Source organism: Mesocricetus auratus, unplaced genomic scaffold, assembly GCF_017639785.1.
Source record: "Mesocricetus auratus isolate SY011 unplaced genomic scaffold, BCM_Maur_2.0 Super-Scaffold_100011, whole genome shotgun sequence".
NCBI classification, from domain to species: domain Eukaryota; kingdom Metazoa; phylum Chordata; class Mammalia; order Rodentia; family Cricetidae; genus Mesocricetus; species Mesocricetus auratus.
This window is the reverse complement of record NW_024429195.1, coordinates 40,152,594-40,164,439: the sequence shown is the minus strand read 5'-3', so window position 1 is coordinate 40,164,439 and position 11,846 is coordinate 40,152,594. Positions and strand designations below refer to the sequence as shown.

General features: G+C 44.7%; 1 pseudogene; it reads left to right on the top strand.

The window, feature by feature from the left end:
- Positions 1 to 6,620: 6,620 nt before the first annotated feature.
- Positions 6,621 to 7,695, top strand: LOC121143136 (annotated as a pseudogene).
- The last annotated feature ends 4,151 nt before the right edge of the window (positions 7,696 to 11,846 follow it).

Genomic DNA, 11,846 nt, shown 5'->3' with positions numbered 1-11,846 from the left:
CAAGGCCTCAAGTGTTTACTAAGAAAAACAATTGACTGCCCAAACTCTCACCGGATGTGGTCATCACACTCGTAGACCATGCCCAAGAGGGGATAGAACACTGGATACATCACGGGAATACCTTTAAAATTATTGGGTAATGCTTTTCCCACCCTGCAGTTTTTTTTTTTTCCAGTTTAAATTTAGATAAGAAACGAGGTTGCTTCACAAGTCAGTTCCAGGTCCCTCTCCCATTCCCTCCCCTCCTCCTGTGCCCTCCCCCCAACCCCCCCCCCCGTTATCCCCTCATTCCCCCAGGGAGGATGAGGCCCTCCATGGGGGTGTGCATAGTCTGTCATTTCATATAGGGCAGGGCCTAGACCCTTCCCCAAGAGTTCAGGGTGAGAGTGCACCTCACATTGTTCTATGGGAGTCCAAAGTCCCTGTGTATACTTGGGATGGGTACTGATCAGCTGCCCAAGGCTCAATAGATTCCCTAGGCCTCCTCACTGACACCCAGATTCAGGGGGTCTTGATCAGTCCCATGCTGGATTCCCAGGCTGATGCCTGGGATTCAAGAGTTAACCTTTGTCTGGTCAGCTGTTTCTGGGGGGTTAAACCAGCCCAGTCTTAATCCCTTTGTTCATCAGTCCTCCCTCTCTGGTACTGGCTTTCTTGAGTTCAGCTCAGTACTTAACCCTGCAGTTTTTTACTTAAGAGGACTCTACTGTTAAACAATGAATGAAATCTTGTTTGACTTGACTTCCTGTTATGCCTGATTGTCTCCGGGTTTCAGGGAGGCTGCGGGACTGTTGAATAGTGCACTCTACCCTTCCCGACCTCGACCCAGGGGGCCCCCAGGACCCCCAACATCCCTCCATAGTGAATAGGCTCCCAAAGTCCATTTGTGCACTAGTGATAAACACTGGCTCCACTGTTAGAGGTTCCATAGACTACCCAGGACATCTAACTGGCACCCACATTCTGAGGGCTTGGTTCAGTCCAATGCTGGTTCCCAGCTTTACACTGGGATCTCTGTGGTCTTACTAGGTCATGTCCACTGTTTCCTTGGGTTTCTCCAGCACGGTCTTGACTCCTTTGCTCATCCCTCCTTCCTCTCTACAACTGGATTCCAGCTCAGTGCTTAGCTGTGGGTGCCTGCTTCTCCTTCCATCAGTCACTACATGAAGGCTCATGTTTGTCTTTCTGTGACTGGGTTACCTCACTCAGGATGGTTTCTTCCAGTTCCATCCATTTGCCTGAGAATTTCAAGATTTCCCCATAAACTTTTTTCCAGGTGCCTTTTATGTAATTGGAAATCACTGTTGTCTTTCTAGTTGGTTGAAAATTTTATTGTGAATAAATATTGAGTTTCTCTGTGCATTGAGATACTAGGTTTTCCCTTCATTAGTCTGTTGATATCAGTACATAGATTGGGGTTTTAAAAGTTCAACTAACTTTACATTCCTAGAATAGTTTGTGGGTTACTTTTGTAACCCAAAAGGTCTGTTCTGTAATTTTTTCTTTTAAATCCCTTTGTGCTTGCTGTGATGTCTTCTTTTGTTTTTAGTTTTTTTGGTATCAAGCTAAGTCAACCAAGTACAGGATTCACTGCTAAAGACCCAGTGCATTCCCTGATATGATACAAATCAAGACCAGACTTGGATAGTGTAGTCCACTAATGTGTCAAAAGCAACCAATTCCAAAAATACAATTTCTCCTTGGACTTTTGTCGTGCCCAAATGCTAAACTCCAAAATCACCAAGAGACCCATTTCAATACAAAAGCAGAGTCTTTTATTGTAGTTGTTTAGCAAGCTAACCCTAATAGCTCAGGCCTTTCATCCATCCACAGCAGTGGATGGCTGGAGAAAAGACCCCAAGAAATCATGAGGCAGGGATTTTATAGGGCAGTGTAAGTGGAGTGTCTAGAGGTATGCAACAGTCTCAGGATTGGTGCGCTTCCTGGCTTGGACAACTTGCCCTGTTCTGATTGGTTAACTGGTTGCTATGGCCCATAGGCTCTGCACATCACTGTCCATAAAGCACACCCAGAGCCATAAAGTACAGCCCCACCAGCTAACTTCTGATTGGTTCCTTGCCACGAGGAAGGCATCTAGCTTCCTAGTGAGTAGGACAGGAACTGCAATGTCAGGCAAGCACATGTTAGCCTGTCATGGCTGCTAAAACAGGGGTGGGGGGTGGGGGGTACGAGGTGGGGAGTCGGGGAGTGGGGGTGGTCCCTTCACTTTTATGACATTCTACAGCTGTAAATCAAAGGCTGTACTGATAATTTGGCAGGACTGCCTTTTTGACTCAACCTTCCTAATGCTGCAACCCTTTAATACTATGACCCCTAGAAAATTATTTCATTGCTGCTTCATAAACTGTAATTTTGACAGTTATGAGTTGTAATGTAAATATCTGATATGAAGGACATCTGATATGTGACTTTTAAGGGTCAACTCCACAGGTTGGGAACCACAGCTTAGATGATACCCACCTTCCTTGGCTCCCAACTTTCTCCTTTATCTTCAGGATCGGCAGACTTCCTCTTCATGCAGCCATTTCATTTCTGTGCACGCTCCCCCTTCTCCTCTTCCTCCTTTTCCATCTCTCTTCTCTCCCTCCCCATCACCTCTCCTCTGGCAGCCACTCACTTTTACATATTATCTGTTTATTTTGGATGTAAGTGAAAATGTCACCCCCTTCTTAAACTGCATTGTTAACCTATTTTGTCACAGCAAGCAAACAACTGACTAATACACATGGCAACTCAGTCAGTGAAGGCTATCTTTGCTCCTTGTAGAGATAGAAGGTTGCTGATGCCGAAACATATGCAAGCGTTCATCTGCACAAGTTTGGGGTTCCAACTGGATTAATACTTCTGTCTAGGGAGAAGGAGTCAAAGGAAGGAGTGTTTGGCTTGGGTTCTGAGTGACTGTGTACCTCCCCTGGCCTCTCAGGAGTTGCCCTGTGTTATGGTATGACAATTACAGAGCTGAAGGGTCTCCTTAAAGACTGGTCAGATTCCAAAACAGAGTAGAACATCCTACACAGACTGGGACACAGTTGACAGATGTCAACAATTGTGAAGTAAAGACAAAATTCTGAGATTATAAAAGTACTTCCCCATTCAGAAGAAAGCATATGAACATATATGAATAGTTTGGGGGGACTGGAGGGATAGCTCAGCCATTAAAGGCTAAACTCACAACCAAAATGAGTAGTTTCTGGAACAGATCTTTAATTTGTCACAAGTAAGATGATTTACTAGGTTATTTTTTTAAGGACTGATGTTATACAAATAAAACAGAACTATGTATTCCCATGAATCCAAACTTTGTCATCATTAGAATTTCTTTATGACCTGTGCTTCTCTGTTACTCAGAGTGATTAAGCAAGTATCTTAAAAATGTGTTAATGGGGGAAAAAAAGGGAATAAAGTTATCATCAAGACAAGTTAATCTAATTGCTCGCAGGACCTGAAGCCATTCCCTATTAGTAACTGCTTTGTGCATTTACTGAGACAGTGAGAATGGTAAATTACAAAATAATGGCAATACATTAAGGATGAATTAAAAATACATTTTGTATAAATATTAGAGATGATGGACCTCAGTGAAACACCAGAATTATGAGTTTAAAAAAACCTCAGAAGAGTGAATGTCAATAAGTTAGAAGTATCTTTTATGAGAAAGTTACAATGGCAGGTAATGGTTTCATGCTCTTAGCACGCACAGGAATGAATGGGCTGGGAATGGAGGTGGGCCTGACCTCTGCACCACTGCACTGCTGTTCCGATACATGAGAACACAGATGCCAGGAAAAGTGAAGTGTTAAGAGAAGCTTTTTCTTGAGAGGAGCCTTCCTGCCCGCCTGGTTCTAGATCTGCATCAGTCCCAAATAAACACACAGGAGGCTATATTAATTATGAAGCTGTTGGCCTTGCTTGTTTCTTACTGGTTAGCTCTGACTTAAGTAATTACCCCATAATTGTTAATCTAAGTATGTCTCTTAGCAGAGAAATTTCCAGGCCTCCTACCCCATGGCGTTACATCTAGAACTCTCTTGTGTTTCTCCTTCCCAGAATCCTCCTGGACTCCTAGTCCCAACCATCTAGATCCCTATTGGCCAACAATGCTTTATTAACAAATGTACAGGACTTCCCCCATCATCTCCTCTTTTCTGTTTAAACAAAAAGAAAGGTCTTAACTTTAACATAGTCAAATTATATATAACAGAACAGTTATCAAGTAAGAACATAGTTACAATATTTTAGCAAGATTTAAAGAAAATATCATCCATCCCATCCTTGTGAGTCCAAAGTCCTATATGTAGCTTATCTTTTATCATAACTAAGGAAAACTATGATGATAACTATCTGTCTTCAACTCCATCAAAGACCACAGAAGGGTAATATATAAACACTAGGATTGACAGAGACATCTTACTACCTAAACAGTCACCCGAAGTTCCTCTGTAACGTTGGGGCATCCATCTTCAGCCCATAGGCCACAATGTATCCAGAAGATTTCTCAGCAAAGCAGGAAATTTCAAACTGTCCATCTGCATTGGCAGTCTGTCAGTCATTTCTCTGTGTCCTGTAGAAATTCTCTTAGACTCTTCCATGAAGCAGGAACCCTGTAAGACTGAGTTCAGCAGTCACTTTCCTGTGGGTCCTGCATGTCCAGTTTATACAGCAACAGTCAAACAGTCTAGGCAAGAGCAGTTTCTTGCCCAAATGGCTAATCTTGCCATGTTGAAAGCAAACTCCTTAATGAGTCTCTTCAATGCCCATCTTCCTCTGAGACATAATTGGTGCTGCCAGGAGCAGACATTTCTCATTGTCAAGAAAAATCCTAAACCATTTTAAATGCCATTTTCTGAAGGTCTTTGAGAGGTTTGAAGACTATCTATCTGTCTCAAATACATCTCTATATATCTAGAAAACCTAACTTACCTAACTATAAATTCTGACTATTATAAGTAAATATGTATAGTCTGTATTCAATTATGCATTATGTTTTAAAAGATCAGTATAAGCATGTGAGGAGCCGCCCTCGCTATCGCTATTGCCGTTAGAAGATGGCGCTGACATCCACTGTCAGTTGGAGTTAACTGTCGCTGTCAGTTGGAGTTAACTGTCGCTGTCAGTTGGAGTTAACTGTCGCTGTCAGTTGGAGTTAACTGTCGCTGTCAGTTGGAGTTAACTGTCGCTGTCAGTTAGAGTTAACTGTCGCTGTCAGTTGGAGTTAACTGTCGCTGTCAGTTGGAGTTAACCGTTTAAACTGTGCCTCTCCCGTGACGTCATCTGGGGTGATGTGCAAACCACCAATCCCGGCTCTACACATCTCACTCGGAGCTCCTAGGCTTATATAAGGGGCTGGGTTTCTTAGCTTGGGGTCTCCCTCTAAGAAGCTGATCATCTATCTCTCAAGATGCATTAAAGCTTTACTGCAGAAGGATCCGAGTGTTCTGCGTCGTTCTTGCTGGCGAGACGGTAGCGCGGGACATCTGGTGCCGAAACCCGGGAACTCTTCAACATCGCCGGCGCCGCGGGAGACCCCTCGGAAAACGGGGCGGATTCAGAACTGCAGGGACGTAGGTTCAGAGAGGTATGCTTTATCCTGAACAACCCTTTTCTCGACTTTGGCCTTAGTTTGTCATCACCGTGGGACGGGTCAGTGGAGGCTTTGGTGCTAGTCCTGTTTGTCCTTCTCCTTCATCGTGGCTGGTGCTGACAGAACGGCGCTGTCCGTCTGGCGCTGTCCGTCTGGCGCTGTCCATCTGGCGCTGTCCATCTGGCGCTGTCCATCTGGCGCTGTCAGTCTGGTGCTGTCAGTCTGGTGCTGTCAGTCTGGTGCTGTCAGTCTGGTAACGGAGTTGAGCGCGTTTTTTAGATAAGCTGTCAGCGCGATGGGGTCGTCACAGTCAGTGGTTACAGCCTTACAGACTGTGCTAAAACAAAGAGATCTTAAAATTGCACCACGAACACTTCAAAATTTTGTGAAGGAGGTAGATAGAGTGGCACCATGGTATGCTTGTTCCGGGTCCCTCACTGTGGCCTCATGGAACAAGCTAGGTAAAGAACTAGACAGGAAGCATGCAGAAGGAGATCTCTGCTTAGGTACCAAAGCCATTTGGAAGCTAGTTAAAAACTGCTTGGAGGATGAGGCCTGTCACCCTGCTATAATAGAAAGTCAGGGAACCTTAGAGGAAGTTCAGGATAGCATGTCAGAAACTGAACGGAGTGAGAGAATGGGAGCTCGCAAAAGAAAAGACATGTCTAAGAAAAAAGGCCCTCCCCAGGAAGTTAAGAAAGGGGGAGAGAAAGAAGGGAGTGATCATTCACCCCCTAACAAATCTAAGAAAAAGAAAAAGCCAGAATCTAGTCTATACCCTACAGTAGAGCTAGAAGCCTTGGAGCTAGATAATTCTGATTCTGACACTCTGGATTCTAGCGAAGAAGGTGGTCTAGAGGAGGAGGTGGCACGGTATGAGGAAAAAAGATATCACCCTGATAGACACCGGCCACTGAAAACAAAAATGAATGTGAGGCCACCGCCTATAAATCCGGCGGGCTCACGCCCCTCAGCGCCTCCGCCATATGAGCTTCGGCTGAATACTGGTACTGACTCCTTTTTACCTTTAGAGGAACGGAGAAAAATACAAATGGCTTTTCCAGTATTCGAGAATGTGGAAGGCGGAAGAGTACATACCCCCGTAGATTACAATCAAATTAAAGAATTGGCCGAATCCGTTCGTAATTATGGGGTCAATGCTAACTTTACCACATTACAGGTGGAAAGGCTTGCTAATTTTGCCATGACTCCCACTGACTGGCAAACGACAGTGAAAGCAGTGCTTCCCAACATGGGACAATACATGGAATGGAAGGCGCTCTGGTATGATGCAGCCCAGGCACAAGCTAGAGTTAATGCCACGGCTGAAGATGAGAATCAGAGGCAGTGGACATTTGAAATGCTGACAGGTCAGGGTCAACATGCCCTTAATCAAACCAACTACATCTGGGGCGTCTATGGTCAGGTGTCGGCCGCCGCTATTAAAGCATGGAAGGCCCTCACAAAAAGGGGAGAGTCCAGTGGACACCTTACAAAGATTGTCCAAGGACCCCAAGAGCCATTTTCAGACTTTGTGGCCAGAATGACAGAGGCCGCCAGTCGCATCTTTGGTGATTCAGAACAAGCTATGCCCCTGATTGAGCAACTTGTCTATGAACAAGCAACCCAGGAATGTCGAGCGGCTATCGCCCTCGCAAAAGCAAAGGTTTACAAGATTGGCTCAGAGTGTGCAGGGAGCTGGGGGACCCCTAACCAATGCAGGACTAGCTGCCGCCATTTTACAAACGCACAGGTATAGAGATTTATCTAATCGAAAAGCTTGTTTTAATTGTGGGAGAATGGGGCACCTTAAGAAAGATTGTCAAGCCCCTGAAAGAACAAGAGAATCGAAGCTTTGCCATCGTTGTGGTAAAGGTTATCATAGGGCTAGCGAATGCAGGTCAGTCCGGGATGTAAAAGGGAGGCTTCTGCCCCCTATTGAAGAATCCAAGGTACCCCAATCAAAAAACGGGTCACGGGGCCCATGGTCCCAGGGCCCTCAGAAATATGGGAACCAATTTCAGAAAAGCAATCAAGAGGAAGTAGAGGTTTCCGAGGAACCTCCGGAATGGACTTGCGTGCCGCCTCCGACTTCTTACTCATGCCCCAAATGAATGTTCAACCGGTCCCAGTCCATTCCCCTGGACCTTTGCCCCCTGCCACCATTGGGCTTATTCTGGGCCGTGGCTCCTTAACTTTACAGGGACTCATTATATATCCTGGGATTGTTGACCCATATCATAAAGAGGAGATTCAAGTTCTCTGTTCTAGCCCTCGGGGTGTATTTTCTATAAAGCAGGGAGATAGAATTGCACAACTGGTGTTGCTGCCCTCCCTCGGGGATGGAGAAACCTACACTTTACAAAAAAGGGCTATGGGATCTTCTGGAAGTGATTCAGCCTATCTGGCTATACCCCTAAATGAGAGACCTACAATAAAATTGTTAATTAATGGAAAAGAATTTGAAGGGATAATGGATTCGGGAGCAGACAAAAGCATTATTTCACTCCATTGGTGGCCGAAGTCTTGGCCCACTGTTGTTTCATCTCATTCTCTACAAGGTCTTGGATACCAGTCCTCTCCTGCCATCAGTGCCTCAGCCTTAACCTGGCGGGATGCTGAAGGCAAACAGGGATGTTTTACCCCCTATGTGTTGCCACTCCCTGTAAATTTATGGGGACGAGATGTGTTACAAGCCATGGGCATGACCCTAACTAATGAATACTCCCCCAGGCATCAGCCATTATGGCAAAGATGGGGTATACAAATGGTAGAGGCTTGGGTAGGCAAGAACAAGGCAGAATAAAACCCATTACACAACACGGAAATCGGGGTAGAAAAGGACTGGGTTTTATTTAGGGGCCGTTGAGGCTTCACGACCCATACCATGGAAAACAGAGGAGCCGTTATGGGTCTCTCAATGGCCTCTATCCTCTGAAAAATTAGAGGCTGTCACAAGATTAGTGCAAGAACAGGAACGGCTGGGGCATCTAGAGCCTTCTACCTCCCCATGGAATACACCAATTTTTGTTATTAAGAAGAAATCTGGGAAGTGGAGATTACTCCACGACCTGCGGGCCATTAACAATCAGATGCATCTTTTTGGCCCTGTTCAAAGAGGCCTTCCTTTGCTTTCTGCACTTCCTCAAGATTGGAAGCTTATTATTATAGATATTAAGGATTGTTTCTTCTCTATTCCACTTTACCCACGGGATAGACCAAGGTTTGCCTTCACTATCCCTTCTCTTAATCATATGGAACCAGACAAGAGATTTCAGTGGAAGGTACTGCCGCAAGGCATGGCCAATAGCCCAACAATATGTCAGCTATATGTGCAGGAGGCTTTGGAGCCAATTAGGAAGCAATTTACATCTTTAATCGTTATCCATTATATGGACGATATTCTTATTTGTCACAAAGAGTTAGATGTTTTACAAAAGGCTTTTCCCATGCTGGTGGCTGAATTAAAACAGTGGGGATTAGAGATTGCCTCAGAAAAGGTTCAAATTGCAGATACAGGGCTCTTTTTGGGCTCAAAGATTACTCCCAAAAATATAGTTCCTCAGAAAATAGAAATTCGCAAAGACCACTTACAAACATTAAATGATTTTCAGAAACTTCTGGGAGATATAAATTGGTTGAGGCCCTTTTTAAAAATTCCATCTGCTGATCTAAAACCCCTCTTCGATCTCCTGGAGGGTGAGCCTCATATCTCCTCACCCAGAAAATTTACCCCTGCCGCCCACCGAGCCTTACAGATGGTGGAAGAGGCCTTACAGGAAGCACAATTACAACGAATTGAGGAGTCACTACCTTTTAATCTGTGTGTTTTTAAGACAGCTCAATTGCCAACTGCAGTCCTGTGGCAACATGGACCATTACTTTGGATTCATCCAAATGCTTCCCCTGCTAAGATTATTGACTGGTACCCTGATGCTGTTGCACAGCTCGCGCTTCGCGGAATAAAAGCAGCTGTTACACATTTTGGCAGGGATCCTGATTCCTTGATTGTGCCTTATACTGCTGCACAAGTTCAGACCTTGGCAGCCACATCTAGTGATTGGGCAGTTTTAGTTACTTCCTTTTCAGGACAAATTGATAATCATTTTCCAAAGCATCCAATTTTACAGTTTGCCCTAAACCAGGCTATAGTGTTTCCACAAGTGACAGCTAAAGACCCACTCCCAGATGGGACTGTGGTGTACACTGATGGATCAAAAACTGGTATGGGAGCTTATGTGGTCAAGGATAGGGTTATATCTAAACAATATAATGAAACTTCACCTCAAGTTGTAGAATGTCTGATAGTACTGGAGGTTCTTGAGGCTTTTCCAGGACCCCTCAATATTGTATCAGATTCCTCTTATGTGGTTAATGCAGTTAATCTCCTTGAGATAGCTGGAATAATAAGATCCTCCAGCAGAGTTGCTAACATCTTTCAGAAGATACAAGCTGCCTTGTTAAATAGGAGATTTCCTGTTTTCATTACCCATGTCCGAGCACATTCTGGACTCCCAGGTCCCATGTCCTTAGGGAATGACTTAGCGGACAAGGCTACAAAGCTGGTGGCCGCTGCCTTGTCTACCCATGCACAAGCAGCAAAAGAATTCCATAAGCGCTTTCATGTGACGGCTGAGACCTTGCGCCGTCGTTTTGCTCTATCCAGGAAAGAGGCTAGGGAAATTGTTACTCAATGCCAGAATTGCTGCGAATTCTTACCTACTCCCCACATGGGAATAAACCCACGTGGCATTAGACCATTGCAGATGTGGCAGATGGATGTTACTCATATTCCCTCTTTTGGAAGGCTTCAATATGTTCATGTTTCTGTTGACACCTGTTCTGGCGTAATGTTTGCCACACCCCTAACAGGGGAAAAGGCCTCATATGTGATTCAACATTGCCTTGAGGCCTGGAGTGCTTGGGGAAAACCCAGAATTTTAAAAACAGACAATGGACCAGCATATACCTCTCAAAAATTCCGACAGTTTTGTCGGCAAATGGATGTTACCCATCTAACTGGCCTACCTTATAACCCTCAAGGACAGGGCATTGTGGAACGTGCCCATCGTACACTCAAATCATATCTGATTAAACAAAAGGGGAGTATTGAGGATGTTCTACCCTCGGTACCAAGAGTTGCTGTATCCATGGCACTTTTTACCCTTAATTTCTTGAACTCTGATGCCCAAGGCCACACTGCGGCTGATCGCCACAGTTTAGAGCCTGATAGGCCAAAAGAAATGGTAAAATGGAAAGATGTCTTGACTGATCTCTGGAAAGGCCCGGATCCTATTCTTATAAGATCCAGGGGAGCTGTGTGTGTTTTTCCACAGGAGGAAGAAAACCCCCTGTGGATCCCTGAAAGACTCACTCGAAGAGCTCCTTCACAACTCCAGAATAAGAAGGATGGAGGCCAAGTGGGTGATGAAGACTCTCCTACTCGGGATGATGGTTCCTAGTATGATGGGAGAGTTACGGTGGGCCATCATGTCTACCTTCCCCTACCGATGCCAGTGATGCAGAATGCCCAGGTGTTCCCTAGATTTTTCACAAATAATAGAGAGTTGGGGCTTGCCTTTTTGCCTTTAGATCCTCAGATACAGAGTTTTCAGGATGAGAGAACCTTGTCATTAGTAGGAAGCTTGTGCTTTACTGTGATTTCTTCATTAAAGGATAATTTTATTCATATGGATCCAGAAAGATCTAATGCTAATCCTTTTGAATTAATGGAAGCTGTACTGATCTTTCTCCTATGATAGTGAGAAGGGACAGATTACTTTTGATTGGAAAGGGGCATTAGGCAACAGTCTGAGTGAGGGACAGAGCTATGGATCATCTGATTGGTCCTCCTCCAATGTTAAGTATACCCCTTTTAAGAGAACTAATTATTCAGCTGCCCTTTATTTGGGTTGTGAGTAATGATACCTTAGGTAAGAATCAGAAAGAAATAAATTGCTCTGCTTAGAATTGTTTTTATGCATTATGCTGGGATGCTATTAAGCACCCTTTTGCTTTGGTAATGCGCATGCCTCGATTTGTTCCAGTTCCTGTTGAGACGCCAAGTAATTTGAGTTTGTTTAGGGAAAAGCGAGATTTTTGGGATCTCTGCTATTATTGTGGGCCTGATAGCCACCGCCGCGGTTACTGCTTCGGTTACCGCCTCGGCCCTTGCACTTTCTGCCACTGTGCAGACAACTCAAACCATTAATGAACTATAGGCCACTGTGACCATGGTCCTAGA